Here is a 12,376-nt window from a genome sequence, read left to right as displayed (position 1 = left end):
TAAATATAGCCTTCTTGGTCCCTGGGCATCTCCTCAAGTCCCTTACACAACATGACAAGATGTGCATGTGACTTAGGCACACCCTCCTAGTCTTTAACCAACCCTGATGATTTGTCATACAAAGGAAATGCCCGAAGCAGTCGGTGCACGGTGTTTAGGGAATAATGATACAAACGTGTGTACATGCTCTCACAGAAGCAGCTTCCCAGGGTCTTCCTGGGTCAGTCTCTTCCCTGCAGGGTGACAGTGTGTGCATCAGAGGTGGCCTGCGTTTTTGGGTCTCCCCCAAGAGCTCTTCCTCATGGTGTCTTGCCCACAGCTGGTGCCAAGGACCTGCCAGTTGGGGCTGATGGGGACTCTCTTTCCAGGGTTGTTGGGTGTCAAGGATCCCTTAGGGCTTGACTGTAGAGAGTTTGGGGGGGGGCAATACCCAGTTTAACATCAGCAGAGTGGCTGCAGCCTGTGGACCTGCCCACTATGAAGGCCTCCTCCGTCTCCTAGGGGCTGATGGGTAAAGGAATATGGCGGCTGGCATGGGCTGCAGAGGCACAGGGTATCCCAAAGCTTTTGTGTGGGAAAGGAAAGATGACAGACAGTTCCTAGTAACAAATTTAAAAAGATCTATCTTTACTATTTTTAAGTGTGTGTGTGTGTGTGTGTGTGTGTGTGTGTGTGTGTGTGTGTGTGCATTCATATGAAAAAATGCAGGTGCTCCTGGAGAACAGTGGGAACTGAACTCAGGTCCTCTGCAAGAGTTGTATGCCCCTTAAATACCAAGCCGGCTCTCTAGCCCCTAGCCCCTCCCCTGCAGGAACATTTTTAAAACATTATTTTAATATATAGTAACACTTCTGAAATGTAAATATTTGGATACACTGGCTTTAATAACATCAAGATTAAGTTCACTTTTTAAAAAAAATGTACTTTATAGAGTTTGAACTTACATCCTGTGTGTTCTTTTCCTACCAGGCAGCAGGTTAGCTACTGCACCCCCCCCCCCCCACACACACAAGGCTTCTTTAGACTTTAAGGATCTTACTCTCTTTAATTGTAAGGCACAGCTATACATGCTGTCAGTGAGTAAATACACTGCCATCTGTGGCATTAATGGTTGGTGGAGGGTGAGGCTCTGAATGGGCCTTGCATGGGGGAGGGGAGGGTGGACGGTGAAAAAACAGCTTCCACAGCCAGGCCTGGTGCTGATGCTGCCCTCACCACTCACTGGCTGTGTGATTTTGAGTGGACGCCTGCTCGTGTCTCTACGTCACTTTGCTTCTCTGTAAACTGGAGAGCTCTGGTGTAGGTAGCTGTGAGTCCCTCAGAAAGATGGCAGCTCCAGGCAGCTGTGTTACTCACAGTTGTCCATACCAGGGATGAATGAAGGACTTGGCTTCCAGAGTGACCACATCTATTAGCTCTGTGTCCTCATGTGGGAAACGGCTTGCTGAGAGCATCCGTGGGAAGGTTCTGCACATTGCTGGGCTGTTTCTAGAGATTTCCTCCTGGCTGTGTTCCATCCAGGTGTCTGGGCCAGGCTATGCTGGCAAGTCTCCCCAGGGCTACCTTCAATGGGAGGGCTGTGCAAGGTTGCAGGAGGGTCCCGTTGACTGTTCCACCCAGAAGTTGGATTAAAGGGCCCTATTGGGGCTTTGAGAATTGGTGATGACTTGGGCCCTGTCCTGGAGATGCAGAGGCAGCCTCACAGTATAAGCTGGCCATATGCTGCCATCACCTGAGAGGCCAAGGCTGTGCCTCCTGTGGACACATGATCTGGAGATAGCCAGTCACGGCACACCTAGGAGGAGAACTGTCCGCTGTCCACAGCCTGGTGGAAGCAGGGCTATAGTGGGTGGACACATGTTTTGGTTTTGATCCCAAGTGTGGGATATGTAATGGATGTAAACATGTTTTTGTTTTGATCCCAAGCGTGGGATGGAGAACAGACTTGTGAGAAAACAGGTGAGGTTTATCCACTAGAAGATGAACCACCTCTTGGGGGGGCTTGGTTTTTGCCAGCTGAAACACATCTTAGTACAGACTCTGAAAGGATATGTGTGTGTGTGTGTGTGTATGTGTGTGTGTGTGTGTGTGTGTGTACACATACATACATACATACATACATACATACATACATACATACACACATATCCCAAACAATAAGCAGGGGCTTTTTAGGTCTTGATATTGTTTGGCTGTTCGGCGCTCTACTTTGAGATGCTCCTAGATAGAACCATGCCAGAGAGTGCTTTGGGGCTCCGGGTTCTGGCTGCTGTTCCAGGTTCCAGCAGCAACTTTGGTTGAATTGCTGGTCTGCTGAACTCCTGCCAACTATGCCAGGGGATTCGCTCCCAGGAACTGAGTCCAAAAAGGTCTATATCTCCTGTTCCCATTAACCCCTTTTCTCTTCTATCTAGGGTATGTGGGTTGGAAGGAAGGTGTAAGCATTAAAGAATCTCAAATAAAGTAGGTTTGGAAAAGGTCGAAGCCTACCCAGGGCACATATGTGTGTCGGGCTTGGAGGCTGGGGTAGGGTTGGGGGTTGGTCCCAGTGATCTGCAGACCTCCTCCCTTCACGGTGCTCACACGTGTGAACCCAACCTGTCCAAGGCACTCTTCTATCTGTCTGTCTGTCTGTCTGAGAGGCCTCCCTGAGCTAAGACCTGGCACTGCTCCTGGTTGAGCAACAGATAGCCACCTTTGTCCACTGGTACCACTGTCCCCATAGTGTCAGCCACCAATATATTTCCCCATCTGCATTCTGACCACATTTACAGTACAGAGAGGCACCTTGGCATGGTGGCCAAGTGTTGAGGAGGCAGAGGTAGTAGGCAGATCTCTGAATTCCAGCCACCTTGGTCTGCCGAGTGACTTCCAGGATTACACGGGATGGGCGGTGGGGGTGGGTGGAGAAAGAAAGGCAGGCATCACTTTCTCCTGTCACTTGGATCTCTCCAGTGACTTCTGTGACTTTGAGGTGAAAAGGCAGAACAGTGCTGGCTTCTCTCCTGCTCCTCCCCTACAGCCTGCCCTCCACTCAGCCCCAGCCATTCTGGTGTCGTCTCTGCCCCCCCTGCCCCCCCCCCCCCCCCCCCGCCGAGCCTTTGCACATGCTCTTGTCTGCTTGAGGTACACCCTGGTTCAATCTCCTTGGCTCTTCCCTGCTCACCCTTTGGGATTTAGCCAGAGCATCATTATCCAAAGCCTAAGAGACAGGGGCTCCTTATCACACCTGCTTCTTCACTTCTGTGTGGTCCTCACCACCGGCCACTAGTGACTTCTTCCTGTGACGGCTGAGTTACTGCTCACTGCACAACTGTTCACTCTGCTGCTGACAGGTTATTGCCACAAGGGCCCAGGAGAATGCTGTGGCCGTGTAACTGGGCATGGATTTGTACTTAGGGAATAAATTTGCTTTGCTGTGTGTCTCAGATAAGGGCAGTTCCCTCTCTGTGCTCCTGACTTGTGCTGCTATTAGATTTTAGTAATTCTGCGTAATGTCCCTGGGGCTGGCTTTCTGCTGAATGGGAAATTGTTCGCCACACCCATCCTGACTGAGTAGGAGGTGGGTGCCAAGGATCAGTTGGTTGATCTAGGGAAATAGAGAAATTTGGAGGTAACCAATGAGCCCAAAGCCAGTGGCTCTTCACTGGCGTGGATGTATTAGAACTAGACTTTGCTACTGGGGGATAAGTGGGAAGGACGCTGACCTCCCCCACACAGAAGAAACAGAAAGAGAGAGAGAGAGAGAGAGAGAGAGAGAGAGAGAGAGAGAGAGAGAAGAACTCTACACTTCATTTAAATCCAGAGCTTGCTGCATTAATAATGCAAGCTTAAGTAGCTTTACTATCTTGAGGCCTCAGTTTTCCCATCTGTGAAATGGGGTTGTCGGTGGACCTCCTCCCCGCGGGCAGTGGTGTAGTAAAGTTACTCAGATGGTCCTGTAAACCTCAGGTGCTCAGTCAGGCAGTCCTTATGATGGCAGGCTGCACCTGCTCCTGCCCTTCAGCTCCCTGCATCCCTGATCCCCAGGGCTCCCTCTGGTCTCCTTAGTGACTCAAGGTAGAGGGTGTCTGTAAAGCCTCCTTGTGCTAACGTTGCTTTGCGGGCAAGTAAGTGGATGTTACTTTTAGAGAAGAAAGATTTGTTGAAATACAAACTTATTTTTGTCTGTGTGCTCACCATGGCATGCGTGTGGAGGTCAAAGGGCACCCCTTTGGGAGTTGGTCTCTCCTCCCATTGTGGGAGGTGGGGATCGAACTCAGGACGTCAGGTTTGGGCAGCAAGTGCCTTTAACCCTCTAAACCCCCTGTTGGCCCAGAAAGATCGACTTTTGATCCACGACATTATCCTGTGCTTTGTAGGGTTATACTGGAACTCTGCTGGTCTCTGCCCCTGAGCCCTCCCTGCCAGCTCTACATGGACCCAGGCAGGGGTTGGGGCCATCCTGAGGGGCTTTACAGCTGGGCATGCACGGTGGTGCTCGGTTCGTGGTAGTTGGAGTGTGTGGAGGAGGCTGTTCACATTAGCACAGACAGGGAGGGGGAGATAGGCAGGGACCAGAGCAGGGACAGTCTTCAAAGGCCTGGCCCAGTGACCTACTTTCCCCAGGCAGGCTCCACCCCCCAAAGGTTCCACAGCTTCCTCAGCAGCTGGGGGACAAGTGGAACACATGAGCCTGTAGGGGGGACACTTCAGATTCCAGTTACAACACCCCTCCAGGTGGCTCAGGGAATTTGGGGGTAGGGCTTCCAGACCCTACTATCATCTGCTGCTTGGTGGGGGATTTGCAGGAAAGGGGCACTACCCAGAGGAACAGCGGGGCTCTGTTGCCTCCAGGGGTGGGGCGGGGTAGGCTGAGTAGGCCCCAACCATGACTGCATATGCGATATAACTGGAGAGGGTCTGGGAGACAGCCTTCAAACACGCGGACACGCTGTTGCACAAACACACGTATATAAAAAAGTGTGCATATGGCTGGGGAGGTGGCTCGGTTGGTAATGTGTTTGCTAAGCAAGCGTGAAGGCCTGAATTTGGATCCACAGAACCCATGTCAAACAACAACAAAAGGCCGGGCCTATAATACTAGCTCTGGGGAGGCAGAGAAAAGAGGCCCCCAGGAACTCCTCCTTGAGCGTTCTTGCTGACTTGGTGAGGCCTGTCTTAAAGATAAAGTGGGAATCAGTGGAGGAAGACACTGGACCTCGGGCCTACACACACATGTGTACACATGTGTACCACGCCCCACCCCCCAAGCATACATACACCACGCAAAGAAACAAAAGGCTCGTATGTACACATACATGCTAACATGCTGTGCCTTTCTACACAGCTCTGAAGTGGTCATTCTCGATTCCATGTCGGGGACAACAAAACAGAAGCTCCTAGTGGGGCAGAGCGCCTTCTTCCTGGTCACGTGGAGGGAGTCAGTGTAGACCCTGGTCAGGTGTGAACTCTGGGCTGCCTGTGTCCGTTCTGTCTCACGATTGCTACTTTGGGCCTCAGTGTCCCCTTGCTGGCAAATGGGTGGCCTTGCCCAGCCTGGGTGGGCGGCACGTGGAGAGTGGAGGAAGGTGGAGGGTGGGAAAGTAGTTTGATTCACCCACAAGTCACGGCTGGGGCTGAAGTGTCTTGGAAGCTGGTTTAGCTTGGTTGACTTCTCTGGGCCTCCCTGGCTGGGCACACACAGCTGTCTTTCCCTAAAGACTAAATTTAGGATTCCTTGGGGGCCTGGTGGGCCTCGTCTTGTTTTTAGAAAGACTCCATTTTGTTCCTTTTGCTGTTGCTGCTGGGGGTGGCCAGAGCTCAGTGATAGCCCTGCCTGGCCTCTGCTCCCCAGAACTGGCCTCAGTTGATCTGGTCAGAGCTAATTAGTAGCTGGCCTTCCATGGACGGGAGGAGCTACAAGAGGTGTGCCAGGAGCCCCCGCGTCCCTGCCCCACTGCTCCTCAGGCAGAGGCCCTTGGAAGGAGGTGCTAGGGTTTTCTTTGGCACATAGTGAGCAAATGGCTCCGTCTCCCTTTTCTTCTGAGCCCTGTAAAAATAAAAAGTTGAAAGACCTAACGTTTGAACAGTAAAACCAAATACATGAAACCAAGCTGTTTCCATGCGGGAGCCACGGACTGCGAACACCCAAGTTTGAAACTTCCTCTCCTCAGGATTTATGGAGGCCTCGGAAACTTTTCCCTTTTTCCTTTAAACATCAGATCGGCCCAGGGTGCACTTGAAAAGCATAACCCGGCGCTTCTCGCAGCTTGATTTAATGCAGCTGGGTACTGAACGGACTTCTGAGGGCCACGCTTCAGAGGCCTGCAAAGCTGTTTCACCACTCAGTAAGTGGGGTGTGTGTGTGTGTGTGTGTGTCTGTGTGTGTGTATGTGTGTGTGTGTGCGCGCGCCTGTGTTTCTTAGCCAAGAACTTTAGTCTGAGATTTATTAGACTCCTCTGCCTCCCCACTAGTAACCCAGATTCGGGCTCTGTAGCTTGTGGGGTGATGAGAGAGGAAAAAAAGGGTCTTCCTGAAGGAGACCTGCTCACCCCAAAATATTCATGTGCTTATGGGCCGGAATCAGTTATGCCACAGACTGGCCCTGGCCCAGACCTGCTGTGGCACATTAGCAGAGGTGGTCATGGGGGGGTGAGGTGGGGGTGGGGAAGGCAGGAAGGGGCGGTGCCACCCAGCCTGACAGATGGCTCTGGACTTTTGAGCCTGGGCTCCTGGGAGATGGTGTAGGAGGAGGGTTGGCAGGTGAGGTGGGGCACGAGGTTCCCCAGAAGTGGAGGGGATCCTGGCTTTGCTGCCTATCTTTGCTGCATTCAGGTCTCACAGTATCTAACAGGGCTTCTTCCCGGCCCCTGGGGCAGTGTGGCCTTTCAGGAAGTTGATGGGGCGGGGGGTAGATACTGCTCTCCCTTGTGGAAGCAGCAGAGAGCTTGTGGGGGTGGCAGCTAGTGTCATGCCTGTGTGTTTTGTGGGTCTGACTACATAAAATGGTTTAATTGGGTTTGGAGTGTAACATGCTCTGTGGTAAAGGTGTTAGTCTAGTGTGTGAGGATCTGTATTCTATCCCCAGCAGCAAAAAAAGTGAATTTAATTAGCTGCCCGAATTTTAAAAAATGGAGAGAAACCAGCAGGTTTAGGGTTTGGCCCGGGCATCAGTCTTTGTGCTCATGGAGTAGGGTTCTCAGGGAGGGCCTAGGCCATTGGCTGGTTCTCTGTCCTGCCTGGATGGGGTACCCTGAATATAGTTGGCAGAGGGGAAGGAGGTTCTCCGGTGTCCTACACTGCCAAGGATAGCTCTCCATAGCAGAACATACTGGTGCCCAATTTCAGTATGGCCAAAGTTGAGAAGCCTACTCTGGGGTGCCCCTGGCCTTCAGAATGTCCTCAGAATTCTGAATTCCTGCAGTTGCTGGTTGCCAGCCACTTGGCCTCTAGCTGCCTTTTACTCAAAATTGGGATTCTATACTAATTTGGCCCCACTCCTCTCAGGGTCTTCCTACTCTTACCTTGAACTAGTTCTGGAACAGATGGGTTCCTTGTAAGTGGCAGATGTGTGTATTGCACAAGTGAGCCTGTATCTGAACCTGGAGGAGCCACTCTCCTTGTGGCCAAGTTCAGGGACATGAAGGTGTTTGGTCACTTCTCCCCCAGGTGACAGAGGAGATGAAAGGCCTCAGACACAACAGTCACTGGGCTTTAACATTAGTTGAGACCTGGTGAGTTGTAGATCCTTTGCCAAGTTGCCATTGCCACTTGGCAATGGATCAGGAGGGGAGCGGGTCTGCCTGTTCTAATTTTATTTCAGGTCTAGATTTGGGCTGTGAGGCCCAGTATAGTCAGGAGACACCCACACTGGCCCAACCATAAGGAGCAGGATGGTATATGACCCCCTGCCAAAAGCTTTGGAAAGTTTAAGTTTTGCTACAATATTGCTAGCTATTGTTAGTTTTTGACACATTATCGTATATAGTTTTGATACAATATTGTTACAGAGTATAGGTCTCCTCCACCATCCTGGCTCTTCAGCTTCTGGGGCTTGGTATCTCTGTCTCACAGGGGAGACCTTGTTCCCATTTCTCTGTAAGTCACTCATGTTGGGGTGTGTATGTGCGTGTTGAAGCCAGAGGTCGATTTGAGTGGTCTTCCTCAGGTGCCATCTACCTCGGTTTGTTTGTTTTCTTTTAAAGACAAGATCTCTCGCAGGGGTCCCAGGCTTGCTTGTTAGGCTACTGTGCTTCACCTGGCTGTGCTGTTCTCTGGTAAGAGGGTTACATGCCTGCGCCACAATGTTAACTTCTTTTTCCATGGCAGCTCAGGGCTGCATTTCAGTCCCTAAGCTTGTGTGTACCAGCTGAGCCATCTCTCCAGCCCCTGGAAGTGGCTTTTGATCAAGGCAGGCAGAACTGAGCCCTTTGTGCTCGGAGGGCTGCGTGGAGGAGGAGGTGGGGGCTGATCCTATCTAGGAGGTTTTCCCTTTGCTGCTTTTTGCCTTGAGGTCTTCTCTCCTGCTGAGGATTTGTCTCTTCACCCACGGTATTTTTCCTTCCTGTTTTTAGATGAACCAACACTAGCACAAATAAACCTTGGCGCTACAGTGGCCCAGGATGTTAGAATTGAATCATGCACCAGCCCCGCGCAGGTGTGTGGACTGGAATGTGGCTCTTGGCCTCAAAGTGATTTGGTTGGTGGCCCAGGTGACTGCCATCTTGTGGCTCGTTCTGTCTGCTTTCAGTTGCCAAATCTCTCCCATCTGCTTGGATCCGTGGCCACCAGGTACAGGTCTTTCTTCTGCCCAGGTGCCCTTAGTGGAAATTAACCCTAGCCCCACTTTGAAGCAAGGACTGCTGGGAGATGGTCCATTTGAGATGCCATTCCACATGGGCATGAGGTTTTTTTTTGTTTTTGTTTTTGTTTTTATTTTTTTATTCCTCAATACCCAGGTTAGTACTTTCTCCTTTGTAGATGTCTGGGCCTCCATTGTGGCTTCTTCAGCTGGCTATACTCTTCATTGTAGAAGGCTCTGGTTTGTTTGTTTGTTTGTTTGTTTTTTTACCACATGGAGTGACATTGCTTCCTGGTACTTTGCTGTGGGACTCCTCCTTAATACTTTGAACATCCCACTCACTGGGCACACCATTAGCAGCACCGTGTGTCAGAGCCTGTGACACAGTTAGCTATAGCATCACTGTTAGTCTGGGTCACTACTTTTGTTGATGCCTCGTCTTTTGAGGAGTCCTGCTTACCTGTGAAATTGCAGGCACCACTGGGACTCCCTAGAAAATTGCTTTATATCCACAGCCTCATATTTAAGATTAAATAGCGGGGTACAGCGTCACAGGCCTGTAATCCCAGTAGTAGAAAGGTTGAGACAGAAGGATGGAGAGCTTGAGGTTAACCTGAGCAACATGGTAAGACTGGGATGCTCAGAACGGGATGCCCCGGCTGTGCATCACATTGACCACTGAGCGGTCCCCCCAGGTCGTCCTGTGCATTGCACTTTTACTGTCCAGCCACCTGACTGTGGGCAGTATGTGTGGGTGGTATTGCCTTGGACGGTCTCTCAGGGGTTTGTCTGCATTACTTTGAGTTTGTAAACAAATCATGTTTCTGAAAGGCGCCTCAGAAGTGTTGCTGTGACCCCGTGATGGGTCCCTGTGATGGACTGGCCGTCTGTGTGTTGCTCTTCAGGCTTGCCCCTTCCCATGTGTGCCAGGGACGAGCGTGGTGCTGGCATGGCTTCCTTAGAGTCAGAGCTTGTGTCTGTGGTAGGCACTCATGTATGTGGCATCGAGAGGAGGTAGCTGTGTGCAAGCATGTTCTAGCAGCCAGGTTCAGGCAGGCCCCGGCTCAACAGCACTGTTCCTGGGGTCCCCTGGCGGCAAACTTGATGGCAGCACCTATTAATGAGCATCACCATGTCCTGCTTGGCAGAGCTTGCCGCCTTGGGTTTTATTGTCCATCCCCATGAAGGTTCCGTTTGATCCGCATTTTAGATTTATTTCTTTTATGTGTAAGTGTTTTGCATACGCCTATGCCTGTGCTTCATGTGCATGCACGGTGCCCACAGAGATCAGAAGGAGGCATTGGAGGCCCCGGAACTGGAGTTAGGGATAGTTGTAAGCCATGTGGGTACAGGAACAATAACCTGGTCCGCTGCAAGAACAGCAAATGCTCTTAGCCACCGAGCCACCTCTCCAGCCCCTTGACCCATGTTATAAAGTGCGAAGTTTCACTTAGAAGTCTCGATTTTTGTATAAAAATGGGAAAGCCACCGTCTTCTGCCCGTAACAACTCATTTCCTTTGTGCCACCATGCGTAGATGGAACACAGAGCCTGCACATGCTAGGCAAGCATTCTGTCATGGAGCTGTGTCCCCAGCCTTAAGTACCTCACCATGTAGCCCAGGTTGGCACTGAATTAGTGACTCTTCTTCCTCAGCCTCCCAAGTACTGGGGTTGTACCACACACCCTCATTTCCTAGCTTGGTTAGATATAGCTAGAGCCGGGGGCAGCTTTCTGCTGGACAGGCTGTGTCCCCCCCAGAGCCCCATGGCACCCAGCAGGACTATTGCTTGGTCCCCTCTCTATTCTCTTGCTTCGTTTTCCTGCCTGATTTGTCTTTAAATACAGCTGACCCATACTGTTTATTTTCAGAGAAATGAGAATGTCTTTCTTCATGGAGCTGGAGCACGCGCTTCCGTGCCCCCTGAGCAAATACTAACCGCTCCACTTCATGTGTTTGAGCAGCGTAGCTCCTGCAGGATTGAAGTGGAATTGCCACGTCTGCCCCGCCTCCTAGACAACCTTAGCCCAGTGTATGATCCCACTAGGTTCTGGGGAAAAGCAGATTCCAAGTGGAAGTCACCTTGGGATCCATTAGCTACAATGACCAATTAAACTCTTTCTGCAGGACTTCTCAGAGCCTTTGTTTGTGCCTCTGTGTGTGGTGAATATCAGCTGGGAGCTTTAGCTCAACTTGTTACTGCTCCCAACTAGGTGACTCAATTTTCTAAGCGTGTCCAGCCTGAGACCCCTTGAGTAGTCAGATACTGTGTTTGCTCAGCGGGCATCGGTGTACTCCGGACCTCTGCCTTCCGTCACCTCACAACAGAAGTTCCCAGTTCTTCTTGCCTTAAGGGATCTCTGCTGCCAACTCGGAATGATTGGATTGAGAAAATTGGTCAAGCAGCACTGAGTTTGTGACCCTGGGTGCTATTGGGCTACATAGAATCCTTTTCTATTTTTTAAAAGATTTACTTATTTTATGTGTATGAATGCCTAATTGTATGTATGTCTACCATGTGCCCATAAAAGTCAGAAGAAGGTGATGACTCTCCCCCCCGCCCCAACCCCCAGAACTTGAGTTACAGATGGTTGGTAGCCACCATGTGGGTGCTGGGACTTGAACTCAGGTCTTCTGCAAGAGTAAGCAGTGGTCTTAACCACTGAGCCATCTCTCCAGTCTGACAAGTCATTTTCTACTTCATAGTGATGAATGGTTTTTAGTGGCTGTGAGCCTACAGGAGCAAATTGGGACCTAGGAAGACAGAATCGTTATGTATAGGCATGAATCCCTTATCCCAACTGGCATTAATTTGGAGAGGGCTGGGTAGATCAGGGGGCAGGAGGCATGCCTCTCACTGCCCAGCACACAGATGCTACAGGACCAATGGCTCAGGCTGGCAGCGGTAGCGGTGGTGTCAAGGTTGCTTGGCGATCATGCCAGAGACCACATATCTGTCTAGCTGTAGTAAGGTGCCTCATGGCTGAACGCCAGCCTTGATGCTCACATCTCCCTGATATGTTTCTGGGAGGCCAGAGTGCTTTGCCTGCCCAAGGATATCTCAGCTAATTAGACCATTAGAACTGATGGGCCTCAGATCTCACACTTGGAGCTGTCTGCTAATTATCCCTTGATTGTGCTTGTAGTTAACTGCTGGTGAGCTCTCCCAGGCTGCCCAGCGTGGCCATCCTCAGCTATGTCCGGAGTCTAGCCAAGAGGAGAGTGGTTTTTGTCCTGAGAGAGAGAGAGAGCACTACCCTGGGGAGTCTAGTACCTTGCAGTACCTATTTCCAAATTGAGGTTGTGGCAAAGAGCCAAGAGGCACATTGTCTTTAGATACCTGTGTGTGTTTGGGAGGGGGTCTTTTGCCCAATGGCCCTTGCAGGGATTCATTCTGGAGGGGCCTGGCAGCTGTCCTGAGGGGCTGAGGAAATCGTCTTCATCTTGAGTCAGATGGAAATGTACCAACTGCTCACTGAGTTGAATATGCCATGGACTCGATGCAAGCTCTCTGCCTGGTGAGGACCAGGGAACAAAATGCCCCGCTTACTGTGTCCCAGGACCCGGGCTGCAGTGCTCTGGGGCTAGACTGC

At 51.0% G+C, this 12,376-nt stretch overlaps 1 protein-coding gene across 2 annotated transcripts in view; it reads left to right on the top strand.

Moving 5' to 3' along the window:
* NKD1 (NKD inhibitor of WNT signaling pathway 1) overlaps positions 1-12,376 on the top strand; it is a 70,018-nt gene that overhangs the window by 17,996 nt on the left and 39,646 nt on the right. The window contains exon 1 of one of the 2 annotated variants that reach the window (XM_084757135.1): positions 6,308-6,329. The exons of the other annotated variant lie outside the window; for it this stretch is intronic. The gene's annotated coding sequence lies outside the window, so the exon portion shown is untranslated. Of the gene's footprint in view, positions 1-6,307; positions 6,330-12,376 lie in introns of those variants that run through there. 2 annotated transcript variants of the gene reach the window in all.

The sequence above is a fragment of the Acomys minous genome (assembly GCF_964271855.1).
Source record: "Acomys minous genome assembly, chromosome: 14".
NCBI classification, from domain to species: domain Eukaryota; kingdom Metazoa; phylum Chordata; class Mammalia; order Rodentia; family Muridae; genus Acomys; species Acomys minous.
The sequence above is the reverse complement of the archived record's forward strand: the minus strand, read 5'-3'. Positions and strand labels throughout refer to the sequence as shown.